Source organism: Anopheles merus, chromosome 3L (assembly GCF_017562075.2).
Source record: "Anopheles merus strain MAF chromosome 3L, AmerM5.1, whole genome shotgun sequence".
In the NCBI taxonomy this organism is placed as follows: Eukaryota; Metazoa; Arthropoda; class Insecta; order Diptera; family Culicidae; genus Anopheles; species Anopheles merus.
In genome coordinates this window covers 9,728,410-9,754,302 of record NC_054085.1, presented here as the reverse complement: position 1 = coordinate 9,754,302, position 25,893 = coordinate 9,728,410, and the positions used below count along the sequence as shown (strand labels likewise).

The following is a 25,893-nucleotide window of genomic DNA, read 5'->3' as shown; positions in this document are numbered from 1 at the left end:
TCGCCCCACTCTCACAGGTGCGCTCGCGGGCTTTCGGATGGTGACCGCGGTACCGGCGCTGGTGCTCGAGGACGAACCACCCCTGCCAAGGACGGCCAAGGAGAGCAAGAACGGTAAGTACGGAAGCTCCGAAAAGTAGAGAAAAAAAGCATCCCAAGGCCGAACTGGTGCATCCATCCTGTCCGAGGGGCGCGCGTGTTTTTTTACGAAAGTTTACGAAATCAAATCCTAGCGAGCAGTAGCCGGACCGGTTTCATCCGATTGCGATCGATCGGAATGTTGGTTCGGTTGCGCCTGGACGGATCCAACACCAGACGGTCGAAACCGATGCCCTCGAGCGGGGAAGGGCCTACAGCCGCATTTCCACCCTTGCACAATTGCGCACACACACTCTTTGTATCACATTGTTTATTCCGGTTTTGGGGCGATCAGTTTTATTGTTTCTGTAACAAGCAGCACCACGGTTAACTTGGGCAAACACGATCATTATACTTTAATCTCTCAAGGCACTTTAAATTTCTCAACTCGCAGCAGCAAAAACAGACCGGCTTGGGGTAGTCCTTACGCGGGCAAATGATTCGGATGATCGGCTTTTTACCCAACACTAGTAGAGTTAAAATGTCAAACAGGTTGCAAGGTGGCATGAATTGACTGGCTGTTGGCACTGAATTAATGTTCCTTGTTTCATTTCGAAGCAGATCTTCAGGTCCAATGCGGTTTAGTGAATTGTGTCGCTTGGTTCGATTGCCTGTAAACTGCAAACCAATGAAACTTTAAAACTTCAAACCTTTTTTGTTCATTTTGAACCCTTTCGAGCAGCCGCAATGTGTGGCCGGTGTGTGGTTTTGTGTCCGTCGCGATCGATACAATCTGATTTATTTGAACCAGCTTTATCGTCGCTTTTTTTTCTAACGAACAAGCGTTAATTCTGCTGCTCTGAACCAACCAAACCATTGTGACACCTTTAGGTCAAGTTCGACCGCCAAACTGACAGGCGTAATTACCTTTTACGGTCGCCTAATTTGCATCATAAAATACCATAATGGGTATAATCTTGTTTATTTCGGAGAGGGTAGGGCAGCAACGATTTAATCCGCTTTTGATATGAGGCCGTCAAATTGGCTGTATTAAATCTAATGAATAGATTATAAAGGACCAAACGAAGATGTATTTTGGATATCGCATTTCGAACATTAATATGTTTTAATATTCCATTAAACGTTCTCTTTATTGAATTTCTGAGTCTTCAGAAAGTTTCCATTAGATCGTGATTTAACGTCAATTGATATTGAAATTCTACATTCAAATCAAAGTTTAGATATTGTTACTACATTTCATAGTTTCGTTTGCTTGTTTTCCATTATTTTATTTTTAAATCAGTTTGTAAGTGTTGAAACAAATCATATGAATTTAAATTTCTCCATCCGCTCTTGCTATCCGACCATATATGCAATATCATTTAATAAAAGACACTCAAACAATCAAAGGAAAGTGGTGGGAAACTCTCCTACCTTCTAACCTTGCAATATCGTTCAGCTCGAAGGCGTTTCTATCAGTGTCAACAGTGTCTGGCACCAGATGGTACGAGAATCGAGCTCCCAAGCCGCCCCGGAACTGCTGGCCGGACTACAATCAAACACAAGTTAAAAATGATTTCCGATTGCCCGAGATAGGATAATGAAAATGATGCAACCTACCACCATCTTCCTGCCACTTGTGTCCGGGGATCGATATGCCAGTGGTCAGAGCAGGATACCATTTGCGGCAACGGTTCAGATTCCGTAACGCACAGAAACGCCACATGCTGATATTGGCGCACCCTGCGGTGCCTAGGCATCTTGTGACAATATTTCCAAGATCTATATCCGAAGCAAAACGCCCGAATTGCTATGGTCATGCTTGCATAATCACGGTTGCACTCGTGCACGGAATCGTGCGGAATCGGGAGCGGGAGGACCACCTCACCTTCGACATTTACATACGCCAACGGCAGGCAACTGGACCGTGTCGAGAGATGAAATACCGCAAACCTACACTCGAACCGACGACAAAAGACCTCTTCGATCGATCGAGGCTGGGATGAGTGCCTGGACGGCAGATGCACTCGGTTCACCAATGTTCACCAGCTTGCATCCGTTTCCAGCATGAGTCTCCCTCTCGCTCTCTCTCTCTCTGTGCGTGTGTAAAATTATACAATCTAACTTAATGAAATCATGATCGAAACAGAAGGAGAAACATTTTAAATAAAGCCCAACCCACACACTTGTCCGCTACCGTCCATCACACACATTGGAACGTTTCTCTAATCAGCGATAATATCTGAGGGCCTCTTTTGTTCTGAAACCTTCCCAGGCGAGCCTTCCAGATGATGGTGCTCGTTGTTCAAATTGCATGTATTGAATAACAGGAGAATGTTTGACAGGCGGCAGCGCTGGCCGATGTAAAATCGTTCTAGGCACGAAACAGCCAGTGAAACGTGATATTGTTTTGTAGCCATTTTCGGTGTTGCTAATCCTACACCATTCGCTGGACGTCATGCCCACGTTCCAGACCCGCAGATGTAATTATCATGCCCGCACGGTCTAAATTTAGATCCCCTTTATTTAATTACACATCAATCCCGATGAAAGCGGGACATATATGGCGGACTGGAAAAAGTTGCAGCTAAAGCGTAAGCTTTAAACACACTCCACCGTTTGGCTAATTCTAGACCCACCGTCGCGTAGGCTTTGGAGGCAACACACTTTGACATCATCGACCTTTTGCAGGTAATTTGTACAACCCCGAGCACTCACACACATGCAACTGAGCTTTCGTCTAAGACTAGCCAACCAGCCAGAAGGAAAAAAAAACAACGTGATCAAGAGCTTAGAAAATGAAGGGAAAACTAATAAGCCGGCTAAACCGGCACCAGCCCACGTGGTGGCATTTTGCAGTTCGCGAGGCCCCCGTCGCTTCCCATTTGCCAATTAAAACGAGCGCACCAAACCTGCCGCCCGTACCTTTGCTTTGGTAGCAGCGCTGTTGACCTTCGAATGATTGCCACCGACACACACATACACACACACACACACACTCACGCTTTGATTTTGCATGGCGCCCATTCCCGGACATCCCACGGTCGGTTGGGATTTGCTTGCTTAGATGTCGAGCCATTGCGGGCCATTTAACGTCTTAATTACTTTGCCACCAACCTAGTGGAGGTTTGAGTTGATTGATTACGTGTGGGAGAATGCGAGAGAGAGAGAGAAAGAGAGAGAGAGAGAGAGAGAGAGAGAGACAGAAGGAAAGGAGTTTGAATATAAGCAGACACAACGGAAGACAAATTTGGAGTTACGGCTGATTTGCATGATGAAGAGCGTCGAAATCTCTTGAGGAATTTGTCAAGCGATCAGGTTTGGCACCGGCACCAACGCCTGTCTTCCGGACTGCTGAGTGCAGACTGCGTGCCAAATATCAACCTGGAATGTGTTGTGACAACCTTCGGTAAAGTATGTTGGCCTCGATTTTGATTTGCGAAGGAGTCTTCAAGCGTAGGCACAGCTCCAACGCCAAGTACACACATCCGGTCCGGGTGTACGATCAAGTTAACTCGAGCGATCGATCGTGTTTGCAGAAATAGTGGTTAACAACTCATAAACTGTGAGTCTTCCGCAATCTCGTAAAATATATTTGAAAGGTGAAAACAAAAGCACGATAACCTTCAGCACGGGTGCTTTCGACCGATGTATGACTCGGGGGGGGGGGGGGGGGGGGGAAGAATATTCCTGTATACAATTACACAACACAACACTACAACAGTGTTGCTTGTTTGTTGTTGCTACATCGTTACAACCAAACACACCCATAACACCCGTTAGCACCCTTTTTTTCCCGGTGCCACTGCGGTGATGATGATGATGATGTCGGCGAAAGAGGAAATGATCGCCCGAAAGGTTCGCGCGCGGTTTACACCGTGCAAGCATGCAGGCATGCATGAAAATGAAAGTAATAACAGCTATTTTGTAATACGCGTTACTTTCGATTTCCCCGAACGGGAGGCGAAATTTTCTGCCTGTGTCGGTCTTTTTCGGTGTGTGGTTGTGTGTGTATGTGTTAGTGTGTATGTAACGTTAAAGCACCTCGAGTGCTCTAACGATCGAAAGATCTTAGATTCCCGCACCGGTGGCACGTAAGGGCCCAGACTTTACTTTCTCCCCGAAAAGTTGCAGAACTTGGTGGCGCTGGTGCTTATGCAACATGCCGGTGTAGGGGGCGGCATCGGGAATTGTCGGGAATAGATTGGGATAATTTATGGTTTTATGAATGTATGGAAGACAGGGGTGGAAAGTTTTGCCGCGCAGCGAAGAACGTCGTCGCAAGCGCTTTCTCACGAGGAGTGGCAGTAATTGTGGGGTGGAAGGTTTGCTGGTTTGTAGGTGTGAGCAGTTTCTCCTCGCCGGATTCTCATGGAATGGTGTGTAAAAATTGATTGCATTCTTTAAGTGTGGAAAAAATGGCGGAAATTACACGGTTTCTTAGATGCAATAAGTAAAAGAGAAATGGCACATCCTAGTCACGGCACCAACAGGTTATTAAAATCTTAAATCATCGGGTCATTAAAATAAACTGTTTATTCACTGCAGGAATCATTTTTTGTACATCAATTCAATTTTTGTTTACATCGAATGCTGAAACTCTTTGAGTATGATGCGATTTTAACAACTAAATGTAACAAAGAAAGAAAACATCAAACACGGCATTAGTAAAGTATGTAATTGAATGGCTTATTTGTAATGTAAATACACTCTAATCTAACCAATATCGCCTAAATACAAGATTGTATTTGTTTTTGGAGAGTAAACGGAGTAAATAACACTAATTGTAGGCTAAAAACTGTAATAAATAGAACACATATCCTGGTCACGGCATCAATGAAAAATTTAATTTCAATACTTCATGTGTGCAAATTAACGTTTCAAACGGTTATTGTTTGTATTTGTTTAATGCTGAAAAAACTGTAAGAAAACTGCATGAGTAATTACGATCAAATGTAATCCTGGTCACGGCACCAGCGAAGTATTCAATTCAGTGATTACCAAGTAATAAAAGGACTGGTAGTTACATATTGAAACATTTAGCAGGACTGGATTTCATGGCAGTAAGAAGCATTATAAGCCGGTCTCTGTCATGGTACAGTCGTCAACTCGTACGACTTAACAACATGCCCATCATGGGTTCAAGCCCCAACTAGACCGTGCCGCCATACGTGGGAATGACTATTCTGCTATGGGAAGTAATCCAAAAGTCACAATCGTACCACTTGATTAGGTAGCTGTAGTATTTTAGCCCAATGAGTCATGTTTACATTTTAAACGTTACACACGCTCTTTAAAACAAACGAAATGAAAGTGAAATCCCGTCGCTCCACACACAAAAAAACAACTCTTTAAATCAGACGAATCAAAGCTCTTCTGCTTTTGATATGCAAATAACCAATCAAAACGTGTTTAAAAACACACACCATCTCCGTTTAATACAGTCATCAAGGTGAGGCGAGCGATTTATGTTTTTAATAATTGGTTAAACGAAACACTTCAAAACGAGACCCCGATTGATACTACCTTTTTATTAAAATATCCCAATCCAAACAGCGTTCCCTTGGGCGGACGGAAAACGGACGGCCCGAGCCCCGTCTGTTGCGAAAAAGACCATCATTTAACACATCTCGCCTCGGGGGTGAAAGTAAAACGATTATTTGCTTTGCGTCTGTGCTCGGTTTGGAGAGGAGAAGAAGCAAATACAAAAAAAAAAGCGAGGGGCCAGTTTTTCCCATTTTCTCCGCCACCATTCAATACACAAACACGGCGGACTGCGGCGGGCATTCGTTTTGTGCAATTGTTGCTAAATATGACGGCTAAACAAACATGCAAACAGCTCGCCCTCGGAGCCGGAGGGGGGGGGGGTTGTCTGTGACAAACATAATCGTGTATCGAGTGTCCATTATTAAGCCCGAATGCCCTTTGGCGTTGCACCTGTGCATACATACGGCCACACGCTGCCCAGGGGTGGCATTCCGATGGCGTCACGCTTTCAGTGCTAACAACAACAACAACAACAACATGGAGGGTTGTAGGAAAATAAACGTCAAACGACGAAATATTATTTTCCACCCGATTGCTCCGCGCGAACATCCGGCGCTTCCGCTCTGGGAATGCACTCCGATGCAACCTGCTGCACCTTCGATACGCTAATCAGCATAATCCTATCGATGGTAAACTAGTTTTTGTTATTTTTCCCCACTCACCTCCCCGCGTGTGTACGTGTGTGTACCCCCTCCGTCTCTCCCCAAGGGACGCTTTCTAATCACTGACTAATCAACAACACAGGCGCACAAGTGGTTTTGGTACGGATTGCACAACACAACTCTATTCGGCAGCAGTCAGGCAGGAAAGTGGCTTTGCCGAGAGAAACCGTGGCTTTCCACCGGACGATGAGACCGAAGAAAAATGGTGTAAACCCCTCCCCAGTACCGAAAGGCATGCCAATCTTTTAATAATTGACCGCATCACTGATCAATCTGCATAGTCTCAAATCAAGCAATGATTAGGCCTTTCACCAGCTAGATGCCGGCGATGGGAGAAGATACAGAGAAGGCTCTACACTCCACAGCAATTCCGGAGGTGGGCTCCTAATTGGACTCTAACGTTCGTGTGTATGAGTGTGTGTGTGTGTGTGTGTGTGTGTGTGTGTGTGTGTGTGTGTGTGTTTGTGTGTGTGGCTGTGTTTATATTCATGCCCACTTCATGGCACTGTTGATGTCGTTCAGCTAGTTTCCTGAACCGGTTGCGTTTGCATTCGATCTGCTTCGAAATATAATTGCAGTCCCCTTTCCCTCGCCCCGTTTGCTGCACCGGCCTGGTCACCAGCACATACACACGCACACGGCACATGCTAACAATTGCAACCATTGCATGCACAATGCTACACATGAGTGCGTCTGCTCACAGCTTCATTTAAATGGGTTGATGTTTGAGCGAGTTTTTGAACCCTCATTGCTCATATTTTTGTCATGGCGCAGATAATTAACAAAACATATAAAAAAAATGTTTATTTCTTAAAACTTTATATGATATAAAATGTTGAATGATAGATGCTATGCAGTGCTCTAGTTCTATAATGATTTATTTATTATATTTTTCTAATAATTTTTTACATAATAATAGAAAATAGTCGTTTCATGGTGCTGAATTTACTATAAAAAAATGCCAAACAATTTCACAGTAGTTGACAACAAAATTCAAATTTTAAACTATGTGATTCCAATTTTGCCGCTAATGCATCTAGTATGCCCATAATTTTATCATGTTTGGCTATCTTAGAGCTCTTCGACTACATTGGTGCCTTAGAGACACGCTGTCATAAATTTAAAAAGTTGGGTAACCTTAGGCGACAACTAATAAATTAAGAACAAATTAACTACTATCCAATCAACCATGTCACATGGTGTTACAGAGAACTTGAAACAAAATAATTTATAGGAAAATGCTCAAACATGTCAAGAATTAAATACATCTTACTCATTCAAACATTAAATTTACACTTTTTAAATCCTGAATTCTTTCTGTGCTGCTTAAAAATGTACAGTATTCGGTACTAAAAATGCATGTTACTTGTGTTACATATGTCATTTTTATCACTGAACCCTCTGAAAAAACACAAATATCTCTTTCATCCGACAAAACTGGGATGATTTGTTTAAAATAAAAGAGGTTTGTTTATAAAAATTGGATACGATATCAAACCAAAATGCAATGAAAATTTTATAACAAAATAAGATAACTAGCGGATTTTGTGACAATAATGTTTGTTTATTTAATTAATTTATTTAATTTATTTAATTTATTTTACTTATTTAATACGTTCAAAAAGTAAAATAAATAAATCCGCCATGCAAGATTCTTTCATTATCTAAACTAAACTAAGTCGGAGCTTTCGTCTGAGACGTCTGAGAGGGCATTCCAATGAATAGGTAAAGTGTGCCTAATTTATTATAGATTAATCGATTTTTCTCGATCTAACTCACTTATTTTTGTCTCGAAGGCATCTATTTTTGACAGCATGTCGCAATTTTTGCCTCAAAGGCATCCATTTTTGACAGTGCGCATCAGTTTTTGTCTGTAGTGTGCCAATATGCAATGGCACACTTGCCCCACATTTCACTACAGCAAAGTATCCTCAAACATTCAGGGATGTTTTGCAGAACAATTTCAATGCAAGCGGACCATGTTTGGCGCGCGAGCACTAATGCACATTTACCATCCTCATGCTAATCACTGGCTTTTTTCCCCTCCGATTGCTTTCCGTACATTCACTACGGCTGCACTTTCTTGCTTGCTGTCAGCAGCGAGATGCATTCACCACCCACCTTCACTGCTCCTCTAGCTCCTCCCACACCACACGATTGCATTTCAATAATTTCACTTTTCTCCCGCGCGTCTAACAACGGCCGAGGGACGCCGGGATCGAACCGATCGCACACACCAAGCAGCACCCAGTGCATTAGATGCATCGACCATGCACCAGTGCACCTGTGTGTTCGATGCGGTGCACTTGCACCACACCGACAGCTTACAACATATTCAGACACAGCGACGGGAAGGGGTGGCGAGTGGCAACAGAAAAGGGAAAACGGACGGTGGTGGTGGTTGTTGTGGTCGACTTTGGAGGCCGATTTCCATATCGATGTGGCCCGGCTCGCTGTACGCAGAACTTGATTAACATTCCAAAACCACAACATTACGGCAAAAATGCCACCCCACTCCGTCCACCGGGGTTTTTGGTGCGGACATGGCCCGATGGTCAGTCCGGTTTTTCTTTCGCCCTGGACCGTTCCGTTAAGCGGAACTTTCGCATCGGTTTCGGAATGTGTTGGTGTGTCTGTGTGTGTGTGTGTGTGTGCCTGTGCAAGCACGCGGTGCAATTCGATCCGTTTCGGTCCGGCCCAGAGTGGTGTCTGCCGGGCAGTCTGTGGCCGCACACCGTTCGAATAAGATTTCCGCGGGCCCGCGTACGCATTTCGGTGTGCGTTTGTGCTTTGTTTTGTTTTCTTTCCCCGTTTGATTGCCATTTACCAAAGCGTGAATGAATCGTGCTGCACAGGGTAACAGGGGAAGAAGCGCAAAAGATTGGCGCGACTAATGGTAATCGGCGCGCAAGTGACCATCGCGCGCGCAAAGTGTTTCCACGGGAAGAAGCGCCCGAGTCGCGACCGTCGCGAAAGTGTTCATTTCCCTTTGTTGCGTGGTGTGATTGTGTATCGCTGGGTGATGAGATAGTGTGTGCCGAAACAAATCCGATTAACTCAACTCCCGTGGTAGCTGCTAGCGCTAGTGCTACAGTGTCAATGCTCCAATATCCTCCGGGTATGGTCACCGAAATTGGGTGCCGAAGCTCGGTGGCGTCACCAGCTCGGTGAGATGTTCCCAGTGCTGCTGCTGCCAGTCGAAAAGGTTCGTCTGCTTAAGAGAGCATACTATTGGACTACTATAGCAGGGGTCAGTCCCTAAGGTCTCGCACACGCATTCCAACATTCCAAAAGTATCATCGCAACTTCTGATGAGCTTTTCCTGCAGCACTCGAGCATCGAAACCAATTATCACCCCAAATAGCCGGATCCAATTAGTGTCCACGCGCGCGACCGCACACTCACACACACACACACACTGTAGGCCATCTATTCCAGTACCACTGACGTCGAGCGCCGAGGTCAAGTTTGCACCCCAAATCACCCAAATGCCTTCCCCAACGGCACGCGGCTTAACGTTTGCCTTCAACTTTTTCCAGAACGCGGGTCGCGTGTGCGTGCCGCGCATGTGACCCGGGATAAAGATGCAGTGCGGCGCGGATCTAACGCACTGTGCTGGGGTGTCCCCCACACCAAACAAATGGAGCCGAATCGATGAACGTGCCCATCCATAATGGCACGTACGCGTCTGTGGCCTCGGTGACAAAACTCACTGTCCGAAAAAACAACAACAAAAGTTTAGTCTAGGGAGGAGATAGTAACTTTTCGGATAAGTGACAGTATATGGTCTCTCCCGTGAGCATTACATTAGGCTTAAGGGGGTGATGAACAAAGGGTTTGAAGGAAGAAGGAAAAAGAATGTAAACATTACATACACGAGTGTTTCGGACGGTGATAAGTGCGCGAGAATGTCGGGCAAGAATTTGAGGCCTTTTTTGGTGTTTTTGGCCAAAAAGTGTTTGTTTTAGTTTACAAATATTTGTTGTTTGTGGGACCACAGCCATACAATGAACATTCATTCGTTGGAATGAATTTGTGCACGATTATTGTCTCATGGTCTAGGAAAGATGCTTTTAATATCGTTTGGCTACAATTCTATTGTTTAACAAACAAAAATAGCATATTTGGAGTTGTTGATGGGGTCGTCCATAAACTACGTCACGTTAAACAGGTATAATAGTTGTTAATTGTTTGCATGAGATGGTCATTTATGATGAGATTATGGGGTCAATTATGTGACTCGAGTGTTTGAGGAAAAGTATGAAATACACATACAAAATGCTGACTTTCTATTATGATCCGTGTTAGACAACTCGATTTGTCTATGCTTAGATATATCTAACTGAACGATGGCCATTTGCATTACATGACTCAAGCGGAGACCTCAAGCGGTTTTTTATCTAGTAGCATTCCCTCAGGTTAAAGCTATGGAAAACGTTTTGTTTTACCGTTTTACTTCTAACTGAAAGTTTTAAACCATACGAATCGCATGTTATTACATTCAGAATAATTTTCCATTTATTTAAATTAATAATTTACTGTAAGATGTGTAGAAATGACAAAATACACAGAAATTAGACAAACACACTACTTTGCAGTGCCACTTTAAATGACATCGCCAAAACATTTAAATAATACACAATTATAACATTGTACGATGTAAACGCAGGAAGTGTTTCGCATTGCAGTTTGTTTTGACAAACAAAGCCATTTTGGATCTTTTTGGCAGCAATGTCTCGAGTCTACGAAACGCGCCTCTAACATGCTTGTATAATACCGATTTTGTTTCCATTCGTATACAGCGGGTTTGTTTGACACTGTTCCGTTTGTATCAGATAATTGGCACTTATATTTGATATCAGACAGTACAAGTGACAGTTTTCCCTGTTAAACCATGCTGCAACCTGGGATCTTGATGCGTAGTACAGTAGCCAAGTCATATGACCTAACGACATGATGGGTTCAAATGTGAACTGGCTCGAATCTTTCAGCGAATAATACCCCACTCCAATTGTTACACTAAATAAGAAGAATCATGTGAAGATGAAGACGAAAACGAAGAAAAAAGAGTAGACAAGAACAAGAAGAAAGAAGAATATAATAGTTAGTTACTGTAGTACTAAATAGTAGTAGTAGCAATTAATAGTACTGGTTTTCCCCGAGCTACGCGAATTTTTATTTTGACAGTTTATATGTCGAATCGGTGCAATTTTCTCCAACAATTAATAGATTGAATTCTTAAAAATTATTTTGATTTGTGCTTAAAGTTTAATATCGCTGGAAAGATGAAAACAACAATTTTTTTTCCCATGAAATCTATCAAATAAATATTAAGCGCACAAAGGTTCCAAATTTGTTCTAAAAATTATATTTATCACCTATACTTTAACTAAAAAAGATTAATATTCGAAATACGCGAAAATCTTAGTTACGCGAATGTCTCCGGAACGCATTATTCGCTTAATTCGGGGGAAAACTGTAGTAGTAGTAGTAGTACTAGTAGTAGTTGTTGTTGTTGTTGCAGTTGAAGAAATAAAATATAAAAAAGGCTGTGCTTTCATATTGAAAAGGATTCCTTAATTTACTTTGTTCTTATCAAAAAACAAAGGCCTCACAAAGTTCTGCAACATACACAGTCACGTATGTAATTCAAACCTTTCTGAAGATAGGGTAAGGAATTAAACCAATGCTAACATTCACTGTCACATGTTGGCATATATTTTACAAAACTTTTACGAATCTCATATGGAATTGTGTAGCCAAACGCCTGAAAACTTTCATGATTTGACAGAAGTTAAAGGTTCGTTGCTGGATTAGTGTTTTTTATCGTAACCAGGGTGTTTCAATATAAAGCTCGGTTACGTGATTGATGGATACCCCTAGTTTGTTCATTGCTTGGGTTATTCTATGAATTTAGTATGTACACTATCGTGTTGATTTGATGTAATTCCTAAAGCTGGACAACGTATGTTTGATCTGAACCTTAACGCGTGATGCGCTATTCCTCAAACCTAAAACATTAGCTGATATACCCTATTTATGATTACCGAGAGCTGATCATGCTAATGCAATAACACAACATTTATTCGCCGAAAAAGTTCCTCAGTACACACGTGAACCGCACACCGCCTCTATTGGTGCTGTGTGAACGAACAAAACGTAAACATTAATACCCCCGAAGCTACCTCACACGTGTAGCATAAACATTTCACCCAAAGGCAAAATTACTGATACACCATCGGACCGCCACACGAAGTGCTAATTACATTAGAGGGCCCCAAACATTTGCAACATTATTCGTAGCATCCAGGGCTCTCCAATGATGCCGTCCTTTCGTCCCCCCAGCCCCTGCAGCCATCAAAACAACACACGCGCTTTCTGCAGAATGTGCATCGCCTATAGCGTGGTGTACATTTTTCTTTGGTAGCAAGAGCAAGAAACAAAAGCGCACCATCATGTACCCCATGCAGCCTGACCCCACAAAACGGTGGAATGCATTGGAGAAGATGCATACCATGCAGTGCAGTGCAATTAATGGCCCACTCGGTGTTGCCTCCTTTCGGTGTGCTTTGCTCCCTCCGTGCCAGTGGGCTCGTGCCCACACCAGGTTGGAAATTATTATTTCGCCCCAGCAGCATCGCTTTCAAACGTGCACTTACGTGCACCTCTGTCCATTCCCTTGGGATCTGCCTACCCTGCCCTTTTCCGTCTCCCAATCCCTCTCTAATCTTCGCGCGCGCGCGCGCGGGCGCGCGTGTACATACACATTCAGTAGCACACGTTGCAAAAGGACGGAAGCCAGCACACTGGCACTACTGGCGGCGACGGCTACACTTGAGCATCAAACATTCCGGAAAACACATCAATTAGCCGCATCAAAAGAAAGCATCCGGCTCGACTGGCAACCAATCTAGCGTTTAACGCACCCGCGGGAAGCGCACACAGACGCACAGCGATGCAAAGATGCTTGGAGCACAAGCGGCGGAAAGGCATGCTCGCGGAGCACACAATTCCCCGTCTAATTGCAACAGATCGGTGATGGTTTGGCGCCGGGTCTTCCCTCTCCAGTGGTGCTGGTCGATCGACAATAATGGCCATTTGTATGTAGCCGAAACAATTCGCTTCCTAATTATCAATTAAACTACTCCCGTTGCCTGTTGTCGAGTGGGCGAACGGGCAAGACCTTGAGCAGCACGCCGTGTTTATGATGTGTTGCTGTTGCTGATGGGGGTTGTCCTAGCAGTGCTCACTCGTTTTGGGGTGGACGCCATCTAGTGGACGGTAGCATTTAAAGCACTTCGAAAACATGGTTCAGGCCCACACACAATCACTACGCAGTCAGTGCAGAAGTCGACAGGAAAGGTGCGTAACAAAACACTCATCGACAACTCCAGTGTTAAATCGCATCAGTTCACGAACCATTATACCTTTGCGCTTTAGTCGGTACGGTGGGCAGAAAAAAAAACGCTCTTAGGGAATGTCTGCTACAATCCAACCTACGATAAGCATAATTCTGTACAGTTGTAGTAGACCCCTCTCCAAAGTGATCCCTAGCGTGGCTGCTGAGCTGGGCAAAGGTTGGACGCTCGTCCCCGAACGATGTTTTGTTAGTGAAAGCTAATGAACCGGACCGAATTTTCACTCCACCCCGTTTTTTTTTAGGAGGGGAGAGGTAGAAAACTAAAACCAAACCTGAGTTCGATTGAATGTTACACAAAAGGGCAGAACAATAACAACACTCTGGACTCGTCTCACCCAAAATGTGCATTCGTTGGCGGTCCAAATTTCCCTCCCACACGAATTCCCCAACTGCCAAACCGGTGCATTTCGGGCGCAGACATCGGACGCCGGACCGGAAAAGGTTAGATCCGGTTCGACCGTTGTTTCTAACCAGGTCTACCGTTCTACAAAAACGCGTTACCTCTCTGGCTCTCTGTCGATCACTCTCGGAAATGCTGGTGGTGACGGTGGCTCGTTTTGTCAGCAGTTTCCGGTTTTTAACCTCTGCTCACAGACACATTTTCGAGGCGGGAGCCACGGCTGCCATTTGGAGTTGTTTTTTGCTCCAAAGAGATGATGATGAAGCGGGAAGGGGACGCTGATGATGTACAATTCGATTCGGTACGGTGGACACCAAAAGTATAACGCGAGCCTTCGCTTGATGGCACACAGCCGATAGAGCGACTGGTCGATGGGTCTTTTTTCCAAACAACCAGCACATTCCATCGGTGTTTCGATCGGACGTAAACGCGTGACGCGTTGTAATAACACAGTGAGTAGACCCCCCAAAAAAAACAAGAACTCATACGCATAGAATGCAAAACGTGCTGACTTTCCCGAAGCCGTCCGGGGGTGTGTTGTGTTTTCCGTAGCCGCACATCCGCTGTACGTTGATTCGGTGAGCTAGAAAAAAAAAAGCGTTGATGGTGAGCTGCAATCGTTTCACCACCCTGAGGGGCACCACTGAAACCGAGCAAAAAGGCCGGGTGGCCTTCCCTTTCTGTATGGGTGGAAATGCATTTTGATGGCCCTTTTCTGCTGCGATTGAGAATGCTTTTGTTCTTGCCTGGGCTGTATGCCTGTACGTGGTATTGAGTTTCTACGTCCTTTACATACCGTGAAAGTAAAGGGGCAACCATGTTACAGGAAGTGGTAAGAGATTTTGCAATAAAGTTGTGATTTAATTGAAGCTTTCAAGGCTTGCTAGTACCCACCAAGTAGTATAAGAGTTGCGTTTAGTGGTGCTTTCAATTCTTCACGCTCTAAGCTTTTCCACGGAAGTTGGAACATGTTTAGGGTTAAGCTTGATGAAGCTCTGGGTTTTTTATGTATTTTTTTTTTAGATTAGAAGGGTTGTGGTTAGGAAACACATGATTGGAAACGACTTTATTTACACAGAAATTGATTTAGAACGCTTCGTGTAGTTCCACCCTGACAGCGTAGCTCAAAGTAGCTCCACATGTTCAGTGTAGTTTCAAACACTCAATCTTCAATGTAAGTCTCATGTAGCTCCACAAACCTCATGTAGCTCATTTAATGTAGTTCAATATTGCTCTCAATTATTTCTTCAATAAGCAATTATTAATTCAATAAGCACTCAAATTATTACATTATCAAAGATTTCAAACCAAATAATTGGATAATGATATCAGGCAATACGATTGGTGATATTGTTGTTTTTATGTAATGATGTCATCCAAGCAACGTAAAAAATTATTGAATTACTATTATTAATACTAATTGTAATAGTAGTACGGTAGTCAGATCTCAGTTAAAGCGCATGAAGGTAACTACGTTAATTTTTTGGATAAAAATTTGATTGCTATGGTGGTAGCTTTGAACAGGCAAAATGATCGTATTTATGGAGCATCTCTTGATATACCAACATTTAACGGCTTAATGGTATAAAAGCAGTCAAACGATGTCAAAATTCATCATCTGAGTAGATTTGGGGAGCTATATCGATCAAAGAGGATTTGCCATTGTTTCTCATTAGTGCGCTAAAATACTTTTGGTAAAAGGCAGTTTTTGCTTCCAACAGGGTTCAGCTTCAAATCATAAAGCTCCGACAAAGTTGTGCTTGCGGCTTGCAGTGGCTTTGAAAAGCGTTTACGTGCGTAATTTTACTACTATTTTTTCAAGATGTTGTAGACATCGATTCGGCCGATAAATAGTATCTGGTTAGAATTTTATGACTTACAAAATTGTATCATTTTTGCATTGTCACTATATACTTCTCTCCACAAAATTTAGCCGGTGAAAGATGCATGTAAAGATATTATTTAAAAAAATCATTGAATCGAGACTTTATTGTATTTTGAATGAACCTGTCCAAAAGTGTACCATAGAGTACACTTCTCGAACCATAAAGTTCAATTCCCGTAAGAAAAAATCCCAAAAGTGTTCCAAAATTATCAGAACTTCTGAAAACCGCAATAATGATTAGTCCATCAATCCATATTATGTTGATCGAGGGTAGACCAGTACGACGGAATGAAATTTCGTGCTATATGTTTTTCAGTAACTTTTATACGAATAGTTTCTTCCTATAGAATATAATCTTTAAAAATCAGACAAATCCTTTCGCGGGCCAGATTTAATGTTGCTGTGGGCCGCATTTGACCCGCGGGCCGGACTTTGCCGACCGCTGCTCTAATGTATCACAGTTTACCTCGAAGCAGTTCCTCACGCTTGAAATATTCATTTCAACCAACACAGCTACGAATATAGCTCCACACGTTCCTTATAGCTCCTTTAGTTTAGTTCGATGAAGATCAAACAGCTTCATACTTTCAACATAGCTCGTTCAATATTGCTCTAGGTGTTTTACATGCTCAATGTTGCTTTTTAAATGTAAATCAACACTGCCCACGTCAGGTAACTCATTTTTACACAAAACAGCTCCAATTTAGCTCATTTAATGTATCGCAATGCTACTCGTAGCTCAATACACATCAAAATAACTCTCCAACGTTAAAGTACCTTTTTGAATTTAATTCAATGTAGTTCTACCCCTTTATAATTCCTTTATTGTGTCTCAATGTAGCTTAATCTACAGCTTTTCGTGCTCTCTTTTAGTGTAGCTCAATGTGGTACTTCACTTTATGTGTTGCTCCATATCCTTTTTGTGTACTAAATGTACTAAAAATAGCTCTAGATTTACATGTGAATCGACATGTTACAACAAGCTCCGTTTCCTCAACTTAGCTCTACTCGTTTCTTGTCGTGTTGCACGGCATTATCTATTTTCGTTAGTACCTAATGACAACACAACTCTGTTGGTAGATTTAATATTTTTTGCAAATTTGTATTAATTTTCTTATATACTTTGTAGAGTACTGAGCCTCATGTAGGTATAGAAGTACAGCTTAGAACTCATACTTTGAAGAGGAACGTCCTGTAATATATTCGACGTAATGCTTCAGCAAACAACACGACACACAATGCTGCACATCGATCTATCCACACAAAGTTTACAATGTCTTATACTTGTAACACAAAACCCCCCTTTTCAAGTACCATCTAATTATGGGCTATTAAATGTGCTGTGCTACCGATCAAATGCTCCACAAAAAACCCCGATTAAGGTGAAACAAATAGGTCTTTTAGCATTGAGCAATTCAAACCTGGCATAGAATAGCTACCTCATTCCAAGCTAGTGCAATTTAGATTGCATTGCAACCGTTTTCACCAAGTAAGCCAACGCAAACAAAACCGAACGCAACCGAACTGGCCCATCGATCCATCCATCGGGTGTTGTTGTCGTCCGGATCCGGTCCGTCCACATTTCACCCGCTGCGACCTAAATCATAATTAAACCCAGCATCTCCAATAAAATCAATCGCCTAATTGCACTTAACGTATCCTACTCGGTTTGTGCTGGCGTACAGACGTCGGACGCAACCGATCCGGCGGCGTTGAACATCCATCGTCCAGCAACGGGAGCCATAAATCGAAACCGTGTGTGTGCTCGTGCCCGCGCGCGTTCCAATCCACCTGGTCTGGCGCGGCGGGAGGGAAATAATAATTATTCTATTCTTGGCAATCAGCCAAAAACCGGTCCTCCCTTCCTTGCGATGCGATGCCGGGAGCTGGCAGCAGCTGAACCCAGCGGGATGTCGCACCCCGCAACAGATCGTTAACAGATTTTACTTTCCGTGTTCGCTTTATCACGGCAAGTTCCTCCCAGGGTGCGTGATACTATTTTGACAGGATCATTAACCTTGGGTGTGAGTGTGTGTGTGCCATGCACACTCTGTTACGCATCCAGCGGGAACATTTCCCTACTGGAGCCCGAAAGATCCTCGCAGCTGGGACAGAAATTTGTCATCCGATCGTTTTTCGTGGTACGATCGTCCGGCCAGCTCATTCTAAGCGCACAATGTTGAACGGGAACGAAGGAATAGAACGCTCCCGTCGTTCGTTGTCTCTACCCCCTCTTTCTCCGGGCAATGATTTATTGGAACGCATCGAGTTCCATCCTACAGCTTCCTACGGCAGCCCTCCCATATAAGGCAGATGGCAGGAGAGGAGGGTATACCGCTAACGGTGCTTTCGGTTGACCAGCCCGTCAAATGCGTTTCTAGGAATCTGGTATCTGGGGTCTGAGAGCTCTCGTTTTGCGGCACGATCGAGCAGATCAAGCTATCAGGCTCCTTATCCATCAAGCCTGCCTGCACCTATTAGCTCTAAATAGGAGGGACGGCATATGGGTACGAGATGTTGTTCTTCAGTGTGATCCATTTCACCAACCGGTAAGGTCCACATGACCAACTCTCGCGGCTGTTGTGTGGTGGTCGGGTGAAACAGTTATACCTTGGGCTACATTTATGGCTGGGCAATGATCTAATTGCGAATGGGAATTGTCATGATCGTTTAAGCGGCAAGCGAGATGGGTCACGAGCGACGAAACTTGTATTGAAAGGAGCTGATCGTCCATGTAAGTTATTCGCACTAGCTCTACCAAAAGCAGACATTGAACTGGGGAGGTTTTAAATTCAACAAGTTGTTCATCATTTTTGAATGGGGAATTGTATGGTTTTCCATTGTTTTATATTTTCAAAGAAGTTTATGAGTTTTATAGATTTTTTATGCTTAAATCGTTAGTTATTCAGTTCTTCCACTTTTCCATACTTCAGCTCGTGAATTCATTTGTTTAGCTGTATCGTGTTTGTTTAATTATTTAGTTCTGTATATACTTAGTTCTTTCGATTTCCTCTTCTTCAATTCTTCAGTTTTTCAGCTCTTTTGTTATTTAGTTCTTTCGCTCTGCTGTTATTTATAAGCATTTGTTCTATGGATTATTAGATCATTGATTCTTTAATTCGTTATACATATCTTTTAATTTCTTGTCATAGCCTTTAATTCTTACATCTTTAGTCCGTCAGTTCAGAAAACCCTTAGTTCTTCCAATTTCCAATTTTTTACTTCATCAGTTTTTTAGGTCTTTCATCCTTCAGTTCATCAATTCCTTCGTTCTGCAGTTATTTAGAGCATTCGTGTTATAAACTTCTAGATAATTGTTTCATTTTATCTTCTTTTCTACGCCGTCAGTTCAGCAATCGCTGTGTGTGATGTTGATTAGTACATTATTTAACTACTTAATACACGGCTTTAGTCTTTTACTTATTTTGTCAACTTTGTTTTATATCTTTTCGTTATCTAGTTCTTTAGGTTTAAAGTTATTGAGGCCATTAATTATTGTGTTCGTTAGTTCTGTTCTTGAGCCCTTGGTTAGTTTATTTGGTTAGTATCCTTTCTATATCAATGTGTAAAACGTTGTTGCATGTGTATATTACCCAAATAGCCAGCTCGAACTCCATAGCTGATTTGGGGATGTTTAACGAAAAATCGTTCCGATGTCGTACTTTGTGGTGATTAAGAGATGAAACGGTGCTTTGTCGTGCCATAAAGCTTTTTAACAAGCACACGGCACTCTTTGGAACTTTGCGGCTGATTAGTACTATGTGTAAGGTTGACGATGGAACTTTAAGGCTTGTTAAGAACGTGTACCCAACTTAGCGGAGCTTTATAGCTTTTTAATGCATGACATCGGTACAAGGTGGCTCTTGCGTGTGAAAGTGTCAAAGATAGACGCCGTCTCGTGGTTTTGTGCACCAGTTAGATTAGTTATTTCAAGTAGCAATATTAAGGGAAGTGATTTTGAGTGTTAACTGTAACAAGCTGCTTAGGTGCTATTTAGACTTCTACCGATTCTGAGCTAATTGATACTCATAAGATATTCGAAACTAATCCATCAAACCCATCGAACTGGAACTCAATTGTTTTTATGGGAGTTTGATGTATTCGCTACTGAAGTTTGTACAGTTCAGACAAAAGGTTTTGAATATTGCTCCAAAAACTCACCTGTTTCAAATCGAACTCTTCATCATTTGCTCATTAAAGAAAATGATTACAGCAAAGGAAGAAAAAAATCATTGTCCTTGAAAGCCATCCTGTGTGCCAGCCATATTGATCTCACGTTACTCTGCGGCTCCGGTGCCCGGTTTTTGCCTGTGCTCCCCCCCTTTCTGCCAAAGAACAGTAACAGTTTGCAATTGCTCACAGCTCCTTTATTGGAACCATAATCAACCCTTACCCGCTGCAGGATAGCAACCTCCCTTGCCCATATGCTGCCAGTATGTTTTCATTGTTGCATGAGTTCTCAATTTACTTCCCATTCTGTAACTCCCCGTGCCACACCACCGTAAGGCAGGGAAAAGGGCACGAAATACGATCGTCTTCAGGTCGCCCCGTTCCAAAACCCGGGCGAAATAAAATAAAGCGAAACATTTTTCCGCATGTCTGGGCGCATTAGGAACTCGACACCTTACAATGCAGTCGGGCCGCACGCCACCATTCGTCGTCGTCGTTCCTGCGCGAATGCAGTCACCCATTTCGACGTCCACCGTTCAGCTGCGTCGGCCTGACTCCAATGTATCGCCAGCAAAGAGAGCCTTCCCCGGCACCTAGCCTGCCACATGGCGCCCCGGGAATATAGAGTTACAACAACACACAAACACCCAGCATCCATCTGCATGCGCCAATAATCTTCCCGATCATTAATGCATCATTGCCGTTGCGGGCTGGTTCAAGGTCCGCGTGCCGAGACCGATGATGCAGCACAAGCCGCTTGCTGCAGTTTGCCGTTCGCGCGGACGTCTTTGTGCAGTCGCGCGCACAAACAATATCACCCTATGCCCGCCCTGGGGGAGAATCCGGATTTTTCACTGTTCCATCGTTTTTTCCCATTCTTCTTACACCACTGGTGAGCCGTTTTGTAGAGCTGCATCGAAACCCTGGGCAGAGCTTTAAATCACAAATCGACAAATGATTGCCCCACGGCAGGACGGCTGGAATGGCTCGTGAGCATAAAGCACACAATGTGATGCCGCGCGGGTGGGAGAGAGGGTTTTTTTTTATCGACACAATAGAGCTTTTATCTCATCCCGGAAGGGAATCCAGCGGCGGCTGTGAAACAAAACTGAGATCGTTTGCTTTGCTGCCATGTGTTTTTGATGCTGGAATGTGCATACTGAATGCAAAAATGCCACCATTGTTGTTTTGCTTACAATTCCTGTTCAATACGCCCTTTTTATTATGCTGTTGTGTGGACCATTTCATGTTTATTACTACCTTTTTTGGGATTGCTTTACAGTTTTGAAAAAAAAGATTAATTTGTATGATAAAATTTACTGTCAAATGTTAGTGACAATGTGAGGCTTTTCAAAATTGACATCATTTGCTGAAATGTTCATCAATTTTGATGTTTTTAATTTTGAGTTATTTCAGTCTTAAGTTCTTTATTTATTTAGTGCGTTTGGTTCTTTAAATCTTTTTTAGTTCTTTACTTCTTTACTATTTTAGTTATTTCGTTCTGAAGTATTTTTTCCTTTTTAAAATGCTTTACTTTTTTACTTTTTTTTTATATTTATTTATTTATTTTTTCATTGTTTACTATTTTTAATTACAATATAGTGGAGCTCTGATTGATATTAGACCTTTTGTGCCTTTTACACAATATACTGGATAAATTTAACAGTTTACACGTCATGATATAGATCATGTTTCAGCCATCGCGTTAGAGTGGAGTTCTTCTGCAGGGAAACGTTTTTTGAAAAAACCCTGGTCACATTGAGCATTACTTCTTTACGTCTTTACTTCTTTACTTCTTTACTTCTTTACTTCTTTACTTCTTTACTTCTTTACTTCTTTACTTCTTTACTTCTTTACTTCTTTACTTCTTTACTTCTTTACTTCTTTACTTCTTTACTTCTTTACTTCTTTACTTCTTTACTTCTTTACTTCTTTACTTCTTTACTTCTTTACTTCTTTACTTCTTTACTTCTTTACTTCTTTACTTCTTTACTTCTTTACTTCTTTACTTCTTTACTTCTTTACTTCTTTACTTCTTTACTTCTTTACTTCTTTACTTCTTTACTTCTTTACTTCTTTACTTCTTTACTTCTTTACTTCTTTACTTCTTTACTTCTTTACTTCTTTACTTCTTTACTTCTTTACTTCTTTACTTCTTTACTTCTTTACTTCTTTACTTTTTTACTTCTTTACTAAAAGATGAAATCATCAAACAAACGAATATTAAAATAATGAAACACAGTTTTCTTTAATGTGATTTTCCTAGCAAATTACATTAAAATGCTGACAATATATCTGCATGGAGCATCAATCTAAGAAAAAAACTTTTTTTAAATCTAAATATCGTAAAGAAATGTTGTAACTCGGAATAATATAAATTACTTTATTGAAATAATCACTCACAAATCTCTTTTCTGTTTTCTCTTTTTTCCCGCTTCCCAGTGTTCACATGGGGCCGCAAGATGGGCAAAAAGTTTGATCTACTTCGTCGTGGCAGCGACGCCCACAAGCTGGCCGTCCCCGGTAGCGTTGCGCTTGTCACCGTAGCCCCACCGGTAGTGCCACCGCCGGCCACCAGCTCCACCTTCTCCATGTCGCCGATCAGTGCGACCGCCACATCGATCGCCTCCTCGTCGGAACCGTGCATCAGTACGATCTGTGGCGCCGATCAGGAGAGTGGCCGGAAGGGAAAATCCACCGTCCCGCTAAAAGCATACCAAAGTCATCGTTCCGCGAACGGTGGTCCAGCTTCGAATGGGCACCCCGCTGGTCAAGCTCAACTCGGAACGATCGTCCGGTACGTTCCGAAATTTCTCTTCTACCGCATGGGTTCGACCGGTATGCTTAACCACAAGTCGAACCAATATCAGAAGCAACAATTCTTGCAGCAGCAACAAACTCAACAGCAGGCCCAACACTCCCAACAACCACATCAACTGCTGCATCACATGTCGCTGGCCCAACGCAGGCCGACCTGAGCAAAATGGAACACCAACAGATGCTGTACCGGAGTAGTTCGACGAGTCAGCTCAATACGTTTCCTACGTGAAGTGTGATGATCCTACCGACGGTGTCAATCTAGCAAATGGACACACGAAATCATCCGTCGGAAGTTCGTCCTCTCTCCTCACAGCTCCATCTCACGGGTTTGCGTGGCGAACAGACAAACGGAGCGGCTGGTAATGGTGGATCCAACTCCGAGACGTCCTCCGCTTCCCCATCCAGCTCGACAGCAACCAAATCTTCCAGCTGTGACGACATTGCACGTGTTCGGTCAGCAGACAACCCCACCGGAAGGTTCGCTTTCCAAAAAGAATCACTTCCCGTACGCGTTCCTGCGCTCCAAGCTTTCGGTACTGCCGGAAGAGAACGGTGGCTCGGTAATCAACTACAGCCGTATCAAGGAGAACCTGCTCCGTACCGGGAACCGTGGTTCATCGTTAGTCTTCGCTCGGATCTCGACAGTGTGTCCATCACCGATTCGCAGCTCAACATCTCTGGCGAGAGTGGTAGCGATGTGGTTTCTGCCCTCCGCAACCGATAGCAAATCGATCGGTGCAAACAGTGACGTTGGCATCATGTCACGCACCAACTCCATCAAAACGCTCACCGACACGGAGCACAGCTTTGTGCTGAACTACCAGCGGCTGAGCAGCTGTTTGAGCAGTAACGAGTCAGGTATGATAGTGATGGCCGGCACGCAGAGGATAAGATCGATGATGCGAGCAATACGTCGCTGAGCATAGCGTAGCTTGTCTCACCATCATCACCAGCAGCAGCAACCGCAGCTGTCGGGAGCGTCCTTTATGGAGGTGATGCGTATGTGGATGCGATCCGCTCGAAGGACCAATCGTACGTGTTCGGTAGCCGGAGACGGCTGTCATCCTCCTCGTCGTCGATCGTTTCCGGCGTTGCGGCTACCAATGGTGGCTTCGATTGCGGTACGATCCGGCGTCGGTTCCGGCAGATCAAGCTGGTGAAGCAGCAGGGAGACGACACGATCGGCATCGAGCTGACGCCGCAAACGATCGGGCTGGATGGGCGAGTGCGAGACGCGCTATCTGGTCACCGAGATCGATCCGGAAGGGATTGCTTACAAGTGATTATTGCGTGCCATCATTAAATTCAAATTACATGACTTTTAATATGCATTGAAACCAGTAGAATCAAAGTCCTCTAAACAAAAAGAACTTGAGTCAGGATGACGAGTTAAATCTTTAACTCACGCTTTATGAGTTTAAGAGTTGAGAATTATGACAAACTACTGTAGAGTGAGTTTCAACTCAGCAAGATCACTCCCATAAGAGTTATTTTAATTTTTTAGTTACTGGTGATCGCTCTGAGTGTCCGCGAAAGAGTTCTTCACTCAAACAATGATATCATTTGCTGTGAGCGAGTTGTTAGTAACTGCAATATCTAAATCATCTTATCATCTTATTTATCTTCTTTTTTAGAATTATTTAGTTGTAGCCAAACTACTATTGATTGGCACAATGAGTTTAAATTTCATGATTCAACTCTCGATAGAGTTATTCAGCTCCTAAATGAATAAATTCATTTAAGAGAGATAAACTCTCTAAAGAGTTACTTAAATCACGAATGATTCAATTCACCGTGGGTCAGCTACTGGTCGTTCAGCGCCACTTACAAGAGAGTTATTCGCTGTGTGTGTGAGCTACTGAACACTTAATCACTCACCGAGGTTTTACTCTCAAAGAGTTGCTCGATTGATTTAAACAAGCGAAGTCAACTCCTAATCGATCCTGCGGGCAAAAATGCTACTAAAAGAATGGCACAGGCCGCAACCTAGTTTTATATGTGATTCTATGATACAAAGCAGTTCCTTTCATTCTAATTGGGATAATAGTTACGCTACAACAGTGAAACGTTTGGTGCAAATAAGTTTATTAAATTTAAGAAACATTTCACTAGAGGATGTTTGCAGGAAATTATTTTTCAATTGGCCATAAGCCTCTGATATTTTCAAAATGTGTGGCAATGGCCATAGAAATCCCCTTTATTATGACGACTAAATTCAGAGCTATTTGCTCACCTGCAGTCTAGTCTAGTCACTGCTGCCTCAGGGAAAGTTTGAAATCAAGTTTGTAGCATCCTATCAAAAGTAACTCGTGCTTTGTGCTGACAGTCTCGATTTCAACTAATTTATAAACGTTTTGGCAGAAGCAGGTATAATGTTCTAAGCAGGCAACCGTGTCGAAAGAATCTGATACTTTCCCTCCAAAACAATACCCTGATTGGTTGCTTAAAATTAAAAGAAAAATTAATTTTGAAATTTACGATTTTGATGAGTTTGAAGCTAAAACGTAAACGGATTTTAAGGGATAAAAAAAGTTTTTAATAATTTTGTAACCATGCCACTAAACAAAAACAATGTGTGTCCGGAGTTCACTGCTCAATTTCAGCAAAATACACATTTTTGGTTTTTGTTCTATAACTCGAACAGTTTTTTGAGTTTTTTACTCTTTTTTTGATAGAGCAAAACACCGATAAGGTTTTCTGAAGATAGATGGTCTTATAATTAGTTCAGGTGTCCGTAAAAATTCAAAATAAATGATGGCTCAAGCGGTCCCGGGCCACACCCAAAGACTTCAACCGGGCCAACAGTTTGACATCTCTGATTTAAATGGATATTGGTTAGTTACTCATGATGTTTAATTCGTTGTTAGTGAGTTATTGCTCGTTCTGTGCTCTCTTAAAAGCGTCGTTTTACT

The 25,893-nt window shown here is 42.8% G+C and overlaps 1 pseudogene; it reads left to right on the top strand.

Moving 5' to 3' along the window:
- Positions 1 to 25,893, top strand: part of LOC121598941 — a 66,243-nt pseudogene that overhangs the window by 36,052 nt on the left and 4,298 nt on the right.